Below are 15,556 nucleotides of genomic sequence, written 5' to 3' on the forward strand. Positions count from 1 at the left end.
TCCATTACTCACTTTAAGAAGTCTGCTTTGACTTTCTGTGTTCTTTTGCATATAATGTCAAAGTCAAGACCCTCCTCAGTTAATTTCATGGATACTCCAGATCTTTTTCAGACAGTTTGTTATAAAAGAGACATTTATATCCTCTGCCCAAATTGATTCTTTAATTTTCACTCTAAATTTTTCTACCCTATTTGCAACAAGAAGCAACAGGTTTGAGCTCTTTATTTATAATTACTGCAATTCAGATGTTTTGTGCTCCTAGGAGGAAAATTATCAATTCTGTTCTTCATGAAAAATATGCTTAAAAACCCCTCCATTAATTCCTCGTTTTTGATGATATCTTAGAGTTCAAACTTCAGAGAACTACACTCTCAATTCACAAAGGAACAAATGACACTGCATAAAGTTTCCATGTCATTTCATGAAAACATCACAAAAATGCAGAAACAATGCAGAAATCTAGACATTGGTCTCGCACAACTTTTATAATGATGCACTATGTAGGATGTCATCATAACCCAAATTCATCTACATTAGTATGAAGTGGATTACATTTCTGGTGAATATTTCATATGCTGTATAAATATACTAATTTTCACTTTTCAAAAATCAATTTGTTTTGTAAATATTGGAAATATTTCCCTTGATAAAGACAATTTGATGGCCACAGACGATTCTGTTTTATAGTAAAAGCTTGATTACTCAGAATCAGATTTCTTAATATCCTGAAATAATTGATTTTTTATCTGGTTTTATTTTTTAATAGAAGTCATCAAATTGCACACACACACATGCAGGCACACACATACGCACACGCACACACACACAAATGTATATCATGACTGTGCCCAGAAATATAACTTCCAGATTACATTCTGGGGTTAGTACACTACCAATTTAACCCAATCTCTTCCCACTGTTACATGTTTCTCTCTCAGACTGACCAAAGCACAATACGAACAGTATTTTCAAGGCACAGGAACACTTTAAAAGCTCATAGAAACTGACTTAATTGATGAGGTATGGTTATATATTTCAAAAATATTTTCAACTGTAAGAATCGAACACCATCACCACCTCCACCCCAAAAAACATTTGGGTCATTGAGGGAAACAACTTTAGTCAGCATTGTCATTTCTCCACTGATCAATTTCTTTCCTGTGTGTTGCTATCCTATGTTAAGGAGTGGTCTACACTTTCACTTTACCCATTTATTTATTCACCACGGTTCTCTCGGCTGCCTGGCTTTTGCCCTCACCAATCTATAGAAATGTCAGATAAAAGGTCATAAATACTCTCATAATTTTTCACCTAGTGGCTATCTGCCCTATAAATCTCTCCATGGGCTTTGTTAGTACTGTGTCTCCTCAGTTCTAAGAAACACAGCAATACCCCTGAAATCAGGATGCTTCTCACAATTAATTTTGTACAATTATTACAGATTTTATTCTTTCTCTTAAAATTATGCAACTAAATCAATAGCACATTCCAGAGGCAATGGCGTCTTTTTACAGTTGCTTTAGGGATAAAGTGGACTGATGTTTGCATTTTCCTTTGAAATGTGTCAAAAATTAAGGTGGATGGATAGATAAATAAATATGTAGCAAAGAAAATGCGAAAAAAATTTAATTATAAAATCTAGGTGGTGAGTATACGGGAGATCACTGTACACTTTTCCTGAACATTTGATACTTTTATAATAAAACATGAGAAGAAAAAAAACTCTACGGCAACTTTGAATCAAGGAACTATTGTATTTCAACTAACTTTTCCTTGAAATAGTCCCCCTTCTTGGCTTCTGAAAAATTATACTATCATTGTTCTCCTATCTTTGGTACCTCTTCTTTACTCCCTCATAAAATGTAGATTTACCTTAAATTTCAGTTTTGAATTTTATTTTTTTCTTTCAAATTCTTTCCTTTGGAGTTGTCATCTAATTCTATCTACTCTATGCTAAAACTCTTATCTCTCTGAAAATGATTCCCAAGTCAACTCCTCGGTTGTGACTTCTCTCTTGAACTCAACACTTTACCATATCCGCTACATATTTCCATCTGGATGTCCCACTGCTCCTTCATGCTCAACATACTTCACTCTCGCCTCTTCCTCTCCCACTCTTTTCAAGGAGTAACCTCTCAGCTCACTTCCCTCTTTCTGTTTGTTTACAACCACGTTCCCAAAGACACAGGATTAAAACAAGAGTCACCTGGAACCTCACCTTCTGCTTCATTCTTCATATCCAATTATTCACTCAGGCACTATTTCTCCTTTTAGAAGATAACTCTTGCAACTGTCCCTTCCACTTATTCTCATTGCCATTAATCTACATCACACACTTTCTAACAGTCGTGGTTTACCATCTGATCCTCCCAAATTACTGCTCTGTTTGAACTCACCATACCCTGTCCTTTTCCAGCTTATTATCTCATAACTGCTCTAGGAATCATCCTCTCTCACAAGACTGCTTTACCTGCAGACTCTGAAAACATCTTGTACTTTGTCATCTCTGGGACTTTACTTACTCTAGTCCTTCTTCTGTATACTTTTGTGATTCTCCAGCAATTGAGGAAAGAGAATAAACACTATAGTCATGCAGAACTAGACTTATATCCTGTTCCTGCCCTTTAGCAACTGTGACTTTGGAGATGTTATTCAGTTCTTCTATACTCTGGGTTTATCCCATATCAATTGACGTGGTCTCTTTTACAGAGATGGTATGGAATTTAAGGAAAAGGCATGTGCAAAACGGCATTCCCCTCAGTCCTTAGCTTATAGGTAACATAGAATTGGCAACTGATAAACATTTATGCATTATAAAATTATTTCTATTTCACTCTGAGCTATTCATAAATGCAATTTCCTGAGAACAGTCTATTCTTTCTTTCCAAAGATACTAGTTAATTGAGATTTTATTCTTCTTTATTTGCAGTAGAACTAAATGTCAGTGCAAAATTCTGACTAATCCTTGTTATCCTGGGCCAAAAAGAAGTTCTCTTCAAGCCCACATATGGGAAATTATTTATGAGGAAAATATGTTTCCATGCAATGTTTCAAAAACTCTTCAATATTCAACATATTCTGCAGCATGAAGTTTCTGAATATTTCATATCCATGAAATGATTGGAAGCTAGTTTTGAAAAATAGGCTATAGGATATCTTGTACTGAGCTTAGAAATAGCCCACATTATCTTTGGGTTTTTGACAATGATATAGATATTTATTTTAGTCTTCCAATGAGAAACAAAATTTTCTCCAGTTGGATGTGTTGGGATAATTCAAGCACGAAAAAAAATGTAATCAATGCATATTTGGAAAGGAAACCAAAAAAGTGTGACAAAATAAAAACCAATGGAAATGTAAATAATACATAGAGAACACAGAAATAAACAAAGTCTATTTTTTTCTTTTCCTCTTGTGAATGCATGAGCTGGAGTATTGTGTTACGGATATAAATTTCATAGAAGAACACTAGAATATCTCTGGAAAATTGATCACAATATGTATATGTTTACATATTAAGGGAGATGCCAAAATATAGATGAAGTGTTTATTATTTGTGACATTGCTATTCACACAATCATTGGCATCTTACGTATATGCATTATAATATAGTCATTCAGAAAAGCAGGCTTTGGTTTCAGAAAGTCCTAGGTTCAAATCCTACAAGTCCTGCCATTTAAATGTAATGTGACATTGAATGAATTATTTTAGTCTTTCTGATTCCAAGAGTCCTCATGAGTAAATGGGGAGAAATAATACTTTTCTCTTGGTATTTTTGTCAAGATTAAACGATATAGTAAAGTAATGGTTAAACGCTGCTAATGGTAATCACGATTAATAAAGTCTGCAAACATCATTGCCATGGTTAGAATCGGTTCATTCGTTTTTTTTCTTTTTGTCAAGGAGATTAGCTCTGAGCTAACTCCTGTCAATCCTCCTCTTTTTTGCTGAGTAAGACTGGCCCTGAGCTAACATCCATGCCATCCTCCTCTACTTTATATGTGGGACGCCTACCACAGCATGGCTTTTGCCAAGTGGTGCCAGGTCTGCACCCGGGATCCAAACCGGCTAATCCTGGGCAGCTGAAGCAGAATGTGTGCACTTTACCTCTGCGCCACCAGCCGGCCTCGGTTCATATTTTTGAGGATCTTTCAGGATCCAGCACATATTAGGCTTTATTGTTATATTAAAGAGTATTGAAAATTGGTGTCTATTATGATATTAAATGTTAGTTTTGGAAGATAAATCACATAAATGTGAACTATTTAATCAGAAGTTTACTATATACAGAGTAAATAAAGAGATAAAACCTGAGCTTTAACACAGGAAAGAATTGGAGAAAGTACTGGTTGTATGGCACCTGGGAGACAATAAAGTGCAGCGGAGCTGGAGGAAGAGAGGCACATGGTGACCCAGTGGTGGAGATGGCTTCCAACTGGCAGAGGGGGCTCCCAGTCAGCTTTTGGGACTGGATCCTGTGCCATCTGTCTAACCCAGGAACTCAAGGAGAGAGGTAAGTATGAGGATTCTGTGCTGAAATTTTCAAACGTTAAAAACATCAAGAGACCTAGGAACATGCATTTTTAAACACTCTTCTCAGGGAATCTTTCCAATATTCTATGACTGTTCCTCTCTCTCATCTGGAATTTCTCAAATTCAAATACTCATGTACTGGTAGATGCTTATAGAGTACCTGTTTCCATCTGAATTCGCAAGTTCTGATCCAGAAAACAACAACGACTTTTAACGTGAAAGAAAGGAAGAGACAGGAGGCAGAGACTTGGAGGCATGGAAGTTAACTGCTCAAACATTTTTGGAGAAACAGGTTCTTTTTCCTTAAAAACTCTCCCCTTTCCCACCCCTGTTACCATAACCAAGCCTCCTCAAACACATATTTATGGCTTAGAATTATTTTACACCCAAAAAATGATTTATGATGATATCTTTCAGGATACTATATGATACAACTTAGCTTCTTCACTACTTAAATGAACATTTCTTTTAATTACCTCCCATTCTCTGTGATTTTTATTACTGCTTTTATGGGTTCACTTACCCTAGCTACCACCAGAAAAGTTTTGAAAAATATGTTTTACAGATTTTTATGTGCTATTCATCCTGTTGTGACACTGGCTGAATCTGAAATTTTCATTGAAGTCATTGTTTGGGGAAATGTGTGTGTAATAATTCAGTCTCTGCTGTAAGTGCTATCCATTGCACACCGGGACACAGGGTGCCAAGGACAGTTTACGATGACCCTTCTCAAATGACAACACATCTCAGTTTCCCACAGCAGATCTTCTTCTGGAGAAAATTTATCAGAGAGCTGGGGATCCTATCGATCAGTCTTCATTTGGACAACAAAAATAAGAGAGAGTTTCAGAAGTGGGACCTCTTTTAAAACATTTATAAACAGTAATTTCACCAATTCCTTCATCAGCCATTGAAAAATGTACACAAAGGCCCGAGACGTTTCCACAAGAAAATGAATAACTTAATTTTTTAGAATTTCGTTTGAGTAGGGCAAAAGTCTTCAGCTCTTGGCCTTTGATGCTGAAAGGTTATCTCTGCCAAAGATTTTTGGAATTGGTCTTAAAAAACAAAAAATCATGAAGCAAAACAAAAGCAGACTTTGGTGTTTACATTCCACAGCTGAGCCTAAATGCAGGGTGATGACAAAACGGCAGGTTAAGTGGTCCTTAGCTTGTTACAGATAACGAACAAATTGAGACTCTAACGAAAGCTAGGAACCCACTCACTAGAAAACACACACACACACACACACAGATGTGAATTTAATTTCAAATGAGTTCCCTAACCCACACATGCTTCCATGAATTCCAGGTGAAGAACACATGATCTGTTCTAGAAGCTTACTACTTAGTGTGATCTACAGAGGAGCACCTTCTGCATCACCTGGAATCTTCTTAGAAATGCAGAATCTCAGGCTTTCATACGGCTCCAGTGAATCAGAACCTGCTTTTTAGTAAGATCTGCGGGTGATTCTTAGGCATACAGAATTTGAGAAACCCTGTTTCACATAGTCACACTCATGGAGTGTTTAGAATTAAAAATTTATATCTCAAATCACACTTGGAAGTGATTCATACTGTAATATTCTTAATAAAACAATATCTTATTTGTAAGTGAAAAGACAAAGGTTTCAGTAATGTTTTCAATGTGTTCAATGAGAAATAACCTCTTTTGCCCCCTTTCAACAGCTCACTTCCTGCTCCTTATTCCTTACTCTCCTTTGCCCTGCTATTCTCTTTGAGGGAGATTAGCACAAGGAATAGCTAAGTTGGAAATTAGAGCTGGGATCTAGAAAATTCCATAGGCTTTAGTCACTTTAAATTGGTTCATCGTGAAAAGCAATTCAGGAGATGCAGTGTTTATGAGCCAGAGGAAGTCAGGCATGTTACCACCAAATCTGTATACCTATTGGACATAAATCCTTACTGAACTTGAAGAATGGCCATTCATAACAATTGGTGGAGACATAGATTAAGAAATTGGAGGAAGAATTCTATTTAATGCAGTTTAGTCCTTTAAAGGGGATGGTGGGAGATAGCTTCCTGGCTGCCGGAAGGATTTAAGATTTGAGAGCAGGACTTGTTCAATTGGAAGAGGCTATGCTTCTCTCTAGAGTCAGAAAATAGTATTCAGACAGCTCTGAGCAGCTGTTCTGGTCTTCTCTGTTCACCATCCTGTCTTCCACACCAGGGCCCGTTTCTTCGACTGCCCCTTCTCTGTTGCTCATACTTGTGGTGAAATACAACATTAAGGAATTAGACCTCGTTTCGCCAGCCATTGAACCATAAAATGTACTTTTAAGTGCCTTCCACTTGATTCCGCTGCTTCTTAATATAAAGCATTGGAAACTCACTGGGCCCAATTTATAAGGCAATGTGGTCTCCAGATTATATCAAACCAGAAGCTCCTGAATTCAGTGATAACATTTTTGAGTAGCATAATTCATCGTTATTTGCTTTGGCTCCTTAAAGAAAATCCTTTCCAGACTAGCTTTTATTTTCCATATTTATAGTTGTAGAAAATGGAAGCATGAAGAGGTTAGATTACTTATTCAAGGCTACCTCAACCAAAGAGCAGAGGATCTGTGTCCTAGTGGAGTTTTATTATTTTCCTCCAGTAACTACTCTTTCAGCTATACTTTGCTTCTGCCAAAAAGACAAGGAAGACCAGTGGAACTCTTCCCATCACACGGTGCCAGTGTCCTGCGTTCAGTCCTGTACCATGGTAGGCATTAGGTCAAACGTGTGCACAGAGTGGCCTGTTTCTATTAACTACCTGAATCACCGCTTCAGAGAATAGCCCAGAAGAAAACAAACAATGACAGTTTTATTTTTTAACATCTGTTCCCATCTCCCTCTACTTTATATGTGGGATGCCTGCCACAGCATGTCTTGACAAGTGGTACATTGGTCCACACCCGGGATCTGAACCGGCAAACCTCAGGCTTCCGAAGCAGAACACGGGAACTTAAATGCTGTGCCACTGGGCCAGCCCCAACAATATAACTTTAAATGCAATGCCAACTGAAACCAAAGGTTAAATTAGCCATCTTGGACTTTAAAGGTATACTAGGTTAACATATTCTTGTAGTTTGCAATATGCAGTTTTATTAAAAATCATGACTCAAGTGACAACCAAGTAGAAAGATACAAACTGGGTAAGAGAATGGGAAATGTGAAAGAAGAATATTTAAGATGGGCAATTTGGAGTAGATTTGAAAAGACAGTCATTGCAAGTACCATTATTCCTATAAACCTCTAGGTGTAATTATGTTATAACATTTCTCTTGTTTTGAAATCAGTTGAGCTTATTCGTCATTGTTTTTCACCAAAAAAAAAAAAAAAAAAAAAAGCAGCTTGTTAGAATTCCTTTTACCACAAAAGATAAAGGCATTCTCTCCGAAAGCCTTGACATTCCAGTAAATAGAGAGATTCTGGCAATAAGAACATCAGTCCTCCTTCAAGCCTAAGATGAAAGTCACTGCTGTGAAACACACATGATGTTTAACACGGCAATTGAATTCTTCCTTAAGTCCCTGCCAGTAAGATAAAAGTTAGAAACATTCAGAAGATATCGGAGCTTTAAATGGTTTTTACACGTTCTTTTAGATACTGCAGGTCATATCTTTAGAAACAGTTTTCTGATGGCTAGACTCTCACTTCATTTATATCACAGAGATTTTTTTGTTTGTTTTCAGTGTGTTAGGTTTTTCACAACACATTTTCAATAGTCTATTAACACAGAGGTTTATGTGAACCTTTTTTATTTTGTTTCAAAATTTCCCCCTGCTCCCAAAGAAAGCACTGGAATCTGACACTAATTGATGAATTATAAAGAACTCTGTCAAATGCTTAGACTGCTTAAATGCTCACTATGTAGCTCAGAATCTTTATTCAAATGAAAAATCTTTCCCTTACTCATATTTTTTCACAAAACAAAGGAAAAATGCAGAGAGAATATTCATCCTTATTTCTGCAGCAATTCAGATTGCTAGAATTTCACGTTTCATTCCTCTTTAAAGAGGAGAGACTAATTTCACAGATGAGCATAAGGAGGATTCAGGGGAGCAAAATCAATTCCATAATTGGCATGATGGAGAAACCGGTCCTCAGGACTCTGCGCTGAGCCGCACTCCCTCTTCTTATGAACAGAGTGGATGTTCTTCGCCAATGTGCCATGGATGTCACTGCATGCTTATTTATTTTGATGAAGTTAAATTATTGAATAGAATTTCCAGGAGTGGTGGTTTTGTATTTTTTCCCCACTCTATGTAATTTAATTCAGCTTTAGCATAAGATGTTATTTATGGGTCAGAACACTTAGCATTTTATGATCAAATGGTTGTGAATTTGGAAATCATTTCATCTTGTCTTCATTTATCATCAATACCTAATCCTTTTGTCAACTCTCAAGATGTTTTGCTTCACCTATAATCATTAGACTTGAAATTGAAGGCCTGAATTCAGCATCAGGCTCTTACCTTTATTATTCTATTCTGACCAACTCAACAAATATTTATTGAATGCCTGTTATGTGTAATGGTTTGTATAAAGGTCCCAAGAATAATGATACACGATCCTGGAACAGTTTGCAAGTTATTCAACCTCTCTGAAAATCTACCTCTGCATCAATAAGGGTGATTATATTTACTTTTCAGGAGGCATAAATTCACTTGGAAATAAACTATAAATGGTGACAAAATGTAAAGCATTAGCCTTATTAATTTTACTCAAGCTGATTTAAAAAAAGACACTTTGATCCTCAAGATATCTCATAAATAACAAAATCTAAACAGCAGTAGTTAACCATGTGACTGATCAGGGTTCTTAGGAAATTCGAAAGAATATTTGCTGCTTTGAAAACAACCTATTCCTTATCCTTTCCCCCATCATTCTTTGCCACTTGTGAGGTCATCCACTCCTTAGTATAATCCAAGGGTAAATTATATGTTTCAAATTAGGTAGTCTACTAGGTAACAAAGTTCTGAAAATAGATTTTTTTTCATTTTCTATTATGATTATCTAGATGGCAGCTCAATACTTTAACCCTAGAATTTAACTGCATTAAGTTGATAATTAACCTCAACTTTAAATGCCACCTAACGATTCCTGGTGCAATATTTTATCTTATTTTTTTCACTGTGTCCTTTTGATCAAACTTTTTGACTCAAATTTTGATGCAGCTGTGATCATCCACTCCCTCCTCCCAATAACCTTTTGCAATTCTAAAAAATACCAGCCATTCATTTTTTACTCCCATTGACCCTCACATTCTCTAATGCACAATCTGAGTAATCTTCTCACATTCCTTAACTTTTATCTTCATTTTACACTTCCTTCTGCTATCTTTATTTTTGTTATTAGACTCCAAAGCCCTGGCCATCTGTGGTGCGTGCTGTTGAAAGCAACAGATGTCAGTTCCCTGGCTCCTTGCCTTCCTGTTGAGGGGTATGACAGACTGGCTAGGTGAGGTTAAGACAGATAGGCGCTATTCCAGAGTTCCTGGTTAGTCACTACTCTTGCTGTAACTTCCTTCCTCTGTCTAGCCAACATAAAGGAATAAAATATTTATTCAAATACTAGGCTAAACGACTCAACCTACCTGCTACAAAACAAATTCTTTCTGAGAGATACTTAGTAATTAGGATCACCCTAGAAGCCCTCTTGTAGGGGGAAAAAAAGTCAATCCAAAAATAACTATTTGTGTCACAAAAATACTAAATAAAATCCTTTGTTTCTCTTCAGTGTTATACTTCTCTGAATTCTTTAAACTTGGCCATTAGCTCAATTGTTGACCTTGGGCAAACTGCTTGACCTTTTTAGACCTCACCTTTGTCATCTATAAATGAGGCAGCAGTCACACAGCTTACTCATAAAATCTCCTCTAGAAATCGGTTCCCTCTCTTTGAGGCAATTAGCAGAGACCTTTCCTGTATGTATATACTAGAACACCGTGCTAGAGGAAATAGTAATTTATAAAAACACAAAGTATTTTCCAGTGTCACAAATATTGGTGACATATAAGGTAAATTTGTCTTAATTACAATTTACCAAAGGATAATTTAGGATAACTAGACCAAATCAAATCAAATTTCACCTATTCAAAAAATATACATCTGTTAGGAATAAGGACAGGAAAATTTCAAGGAGCTATCAAGATAAAAACATAGATGAGCATACACATGAGATAAAATTTACTAGGATGTAGTGTAATTTTACACTCTAGCATTGATTGGTGGTATTGGCTACAATAACATCAAATCAACACATCTCTCGTCCTTAGCTGTGCCAGTGATTAATTTGATCTGACTGGCCTGAAAAGTGACCCTCTTGTTTTACCTGCTAAAGGAAATCTGATCTGCCATGACCTCTGCCTGTGACTGATCTCAGCAGAATGGAATACTCGTGCTATCCACGATGAACACCCCCTTACCGGCCTACAAATGGCTCAGAGAAAGCAATTGTATTAATGTATTACGGTAATTTATTGGCAGTTTTGTGTGATAGCGTATTTACTGAAATGAGGCCTGCTAAAAAGACCAGGTTATAGCAGGAACACATGATTTCCCAACCAGCCATAAAATATAAATCAAATGCCTTTTCCGTCCACTGTCAGCCACCTCCACCCACGCCTTGTCCTCAATTCTCAGACAAATTGAAGCACACGCCACAATTTGCAGAGGGAAAATCAAACTCAATTTCGCAGTACAATGAAGAGAGTTTTGGTCTTGTCATGTCCACTGACGTATTGATCCCTAGAAGATTGAAAAGATCAGAATGTTCTAGGTTTTTGCTTTTATAAATAAAAATCTGGAGAAATGCAACAGATAAATGGAGGACAATATAGCACTTACGCAACTTTACAAAGATGCAAGAACTCCAGGGGGCTAACATTGTCAAACAGTGCTACGATAGGAAACTGACTATTTAAGAGGGCACATTTTCCTTCCCTTTAGAATTATAGCTCCAGAAGACAAATGGTCTCCTAACCCAGGTTCATTTAAAGTGCAGCTGATCATTTCATGGCTAAAAGGAATTTTCACTAGTGAAGAAAAAAAACCACCCTATCTTGGCCCTTTGTAGAATTTATGTCAGATCTATAATGCCATAAGCCCAACACTCCATCAAACATTTTCTATTTAACCTGAAAGGGCACTAAGTCAAATCACTTATATGTCCACCTCTGTGATTTGCAAATCGCACTGATTGCAGCCTCCTTAAAATGCATAAAGACCTCACAGGTACTCACAGCTATAGAGGAAGCATTAAGAAACACCTGCTTTATCACGAGGTGACGATGAAACTGTAAGAAAGATCATAAAATACCCTCGAGTCTCACAAACTAAATTTTTAACTCAGTAGGTGGAAGGAAAAACAATGAATGAACGAAATCTGTGTTTTCAGGTAGGCAGAATTTCCGTCGTTATGACAACAGGATGACTTTCTAATTACTATTTACTATAGAAATACTGCAAAATTCTCTACGACTCCATGGAGATCATATTCCATAATACGTGTCGCCCTATACTTCATATAAAACTGCTGCAAACACGGCTCTGTGTGTCTTATTGAAAGGTAAACTGAGGCACAGCTTGGCTATGCTGCCTGTGAAGAACCACACACAGGAATTTGAATTGGCAAAGAGCTTCTTCATTGATCGCTCTTTCAAAAGTTTCAAAGCAGGAGCTTCTCATTTGGCACGATCTTTACAAATTATAGCAATGCCTTACATTACCATATTCTAAAGTAATTACTTGCAGTAAGTAAAGATAAATTCATTAGGAAATTAGGTAGTCCTTTATTGCGAAATCCAGAATGAAATGATTTGAGGTATTTTTTTTTAAGCCAACAAGAGAATGACTTTACTTCATCAATCAGTGAGACTAAAGTAATGATTTTCTTAGAATTAAAATCTGTTGAAAGCTCTAAGTATTTCATCTTTTAGGCTAAGAAGCATGTTGTTACTGTTACAGCTAATACATTTGTCAGTCTGCTAATTTTCTTTTTCTATTAGAATAAGTAAACATCAGCCCTTTCTTAAAAGCAGACTATTTACCACGTGTCAGGAGCAATGCAGGGAGCACTTATTTGAAAATCATGAGGTAAGACATTATGAAATGAACAGGAGTCACAGGGAGACAATGAAGGAGAAACATGAAAGGGAAAGGCATTTAATAATGCCAAAGCAATGGCGAGGAGTGCCTCGAGGTGAGTGGGGGAGGGTGGCATTTAAGGGGGAACTATGAAAAATATAAAATCCACCCCAAAACTTAAGCCAGAGATATGGAAAATATGAAAGAAGAGATGGCTTGTAAGAAATTGTTCGAATAAAAATAAGACCAATAGTAAAACAAAAGAAGCCTCATAAATGTACAATGGAATAAAAGAAAATGAGATCTTGCCCACATGACATTAGATCAGAGAATGGTTCTTCGGATATACTTATTTTTTTGAGAGAATAGGTGCAGAGACAGAAGAACGGATTCTATTTCCCATCTTTTAAAGACATAATACACTCATTTATGCTACATTGTGTCAGAATTTGAGGCAGCTTTTGTATTATTGTAACTAGAAGAAAACAGTAACTAGCAAATGACTTTACCAGTCCTTTATTCTGTCTATTGCCTGACGTTCTTTCTAAAATTAGGGTTCTTTGGGGTCATTTTGTTATCATGGATCGCCAGAGAATGGGTTTATTTCTAAACCTTGTGTTCCAAACCGAACATTACTACCACAATAAAATCTTCATTGAAAATATCTTCAGAAAATCATTTTCAACTTTTTTACTGTGTATGACATAGTTACTCCAAAAAATAATCTTTACTTCCAAGCAGACAGGATAGTTAACAGTACAAAGTACCATGGCACTTTAGGGTTTTTTTTTTTTTTGATGTTATAAAATTGGTGTTCTTCAGTATAGAATAGTTCAATCTCTTACCTTTCCTCATTAAAACGTGAGTGAAGAAGGCTTGTGAGGAAATGCTATTCCTCAACTCAGAATTCTTTCACGTTTCCCATTGTTTTCTTATTATCAGCTTTGGAATGATTTAATTTAATAGGTTTTTTAAAAAAATTTATTGTTGTTTTAGTCAGTAAATAAGTTAGGCATAAACTAAGAGGTACTAACGAGTTCATAAAATTTCAAACTCACGCTTTCTGCAACCGAAAAGAGTAGGAAAAGATGCATCACTCGCTAGCTGTGTAGACTTCAATGTGCTCCTTAAACTCTCTGTGTCACAGTTTCCTTATCCATGAAACGGGGTTAAGAAAGTGACTCCCTCACAAAGCTGTTTTGAGGATCAAATGTGATGCTACAAGTCTTCAGAAGCACGCCATCATATAGCATGTTGGGTAAGACTTACTTATTGTTAGCAGTTGCAATTAACCTGCCATCTATCCAGAATACTACTCTCCTCTAAGGTTTTTTCCCTTGGTCGGTATCGCAGTGGGCAACAGTGCAGCCAACAATCACCAGCAGCACGCTCTTGACACAGGAATTGGTTAAATGAATTCTCTCGCTTCAAACTGTCCCTGTCTCAATTAGCAAGGACCTCACAGTTTCAGGGCAATATAAAGTAGCAGCCCGTTCTCATAATGTGTGTGGAGTGTTTATATGTGAGGGGTAGGAGAGGGGCTTGTGCCATACAGACCTGCTTAAATCCTAGGGTGGGCTTCTTTTAGGTTAGAAGGGCTATCTCCTGTGAAATAAAGTCATGACCTGCGCTGAGCCTATGTGTCAGGGAGGATCCCTTCCTGGCCAGGCCTGAAGTGCAGTGTGCATCCCAAGTGATGGAATTGCCATCCCTCCTGTGCTTCAGGCCAGCTCCCCGGGCGTGGCATCTGAGCATGCATATTACACACCACATGAATGGCAAGCATATCAAGAGGTGAAGCACACAAATCAATTAATATGGTGTTAGGGACAAGATATATTCCTAATATTATTATGAAGGTAATATTCATAATTGCAATCTTATTTTTCCAATTTTTTAGTCATCATGAGGCTTATGTACTAATCAGTGACTAAAATTGCTGTGGGTATGGATCTGAGCAACAGAAACTTACTCAAATGTATTTACACGATGGCAGATTGGCCATTTCAGCTGCCTCTGTCTATTGAGGGGGCCACCTCTGGTTACTTGGAACCACTGAACTTTACTGTCTTATGCCTGATATACTGAGGTTGTTAAGAATTATTCTAATATTCCACATAATTTTAAGCACTACACAGTTCTCTATCTCTATGTATCTACTTATCTATTGATCTATCTTTCATCTCATTTATCTCTTCCTCCTCTTCCTCGTCCTCATCCTCATCTTCCTCCTCCTCCTCCTTATTCTTCTTCTTCTTTCTTTCTCCCTCGCTGCCTCCCCTTCTTCCCTTTAATCCTCAACAGAACCAAAAAGGAGCTCTAGTTCAGCCCCACTGGATACCAGCTGAGGTCATAACATGAACACTGCATTGTGAACTGGAGACTTTCGTTCTCATCTCTCCCATCTGATTTTCTTAGAAAGGCATCAAAGAGATGTTACTTCCTATCTATATAAGTTTTGGAATTTTTATTTCTAAAATTAGTTAGCTGGACTCCACAATGGTTTTGCCACTCTTTTTTGGCCCTGGAATTCTGAAATAAGAATCACTGGAAGATGACTATTGAAAGCCTCAAAGCAGAAGTATAAGATTAAATGCATTTCTCTAAAAAGTGGTTTTGCAGGCTTTTGAACCTTTAACTCTAGTCTTGGAGTCTAGTGTTAAATCCTGGGATCTATGTGGCAGACTGAAGAACCAGGAAATTTTCCAGCATTCTCCAGTGGGCATACCTACAGTATATATTAATAGGACTGGACTGGTATTCAGGATTAACAAACAACTTTCCAAAGGAATGAAAGGCCCCTACAACCAGCCAGTTGCTTGTAAGGCAGATACTTGAGAGTTGTACTACAAATATCCATAACAGATTTGAGCATACTGAGCACGTAATCAGTGTTGAAAAGATATATTGCATCCAGGCCTCTCAGGAATC

The 15,556-nt window shown here is 37.0% G+C and overlaps 1 protein-coding gene across 2 annotated transcripts in view; it reads right to left on the minus strand.

The window, feature by feature from the left end:
• The window catches only part of DCC (DCC netrin 1 receptor), a 1,085,205-nt gene that overhangs the window by 19,992 nt on the left and 1,049,657 nt on the right, over positions 1 to 15,556 (minus strand). The window lies entirely within an intron of this gene.

The sequence above is a fragment of the Equus asinus genome, chromosome 7 (genome assembly GCF_041296235.1).
Source record: "Equus asinus isolate D_3611 breed Donkey chromosome 7, EquAss-T2T_v2, whole genome shotgun sequence".
NCBI classification, from domain to species: domain Eukaryota; kingdom Metazoa; phylum Chordata; class Mammalia; order Perissodactyla; family Equidae; genus Equus; species Equus asinus.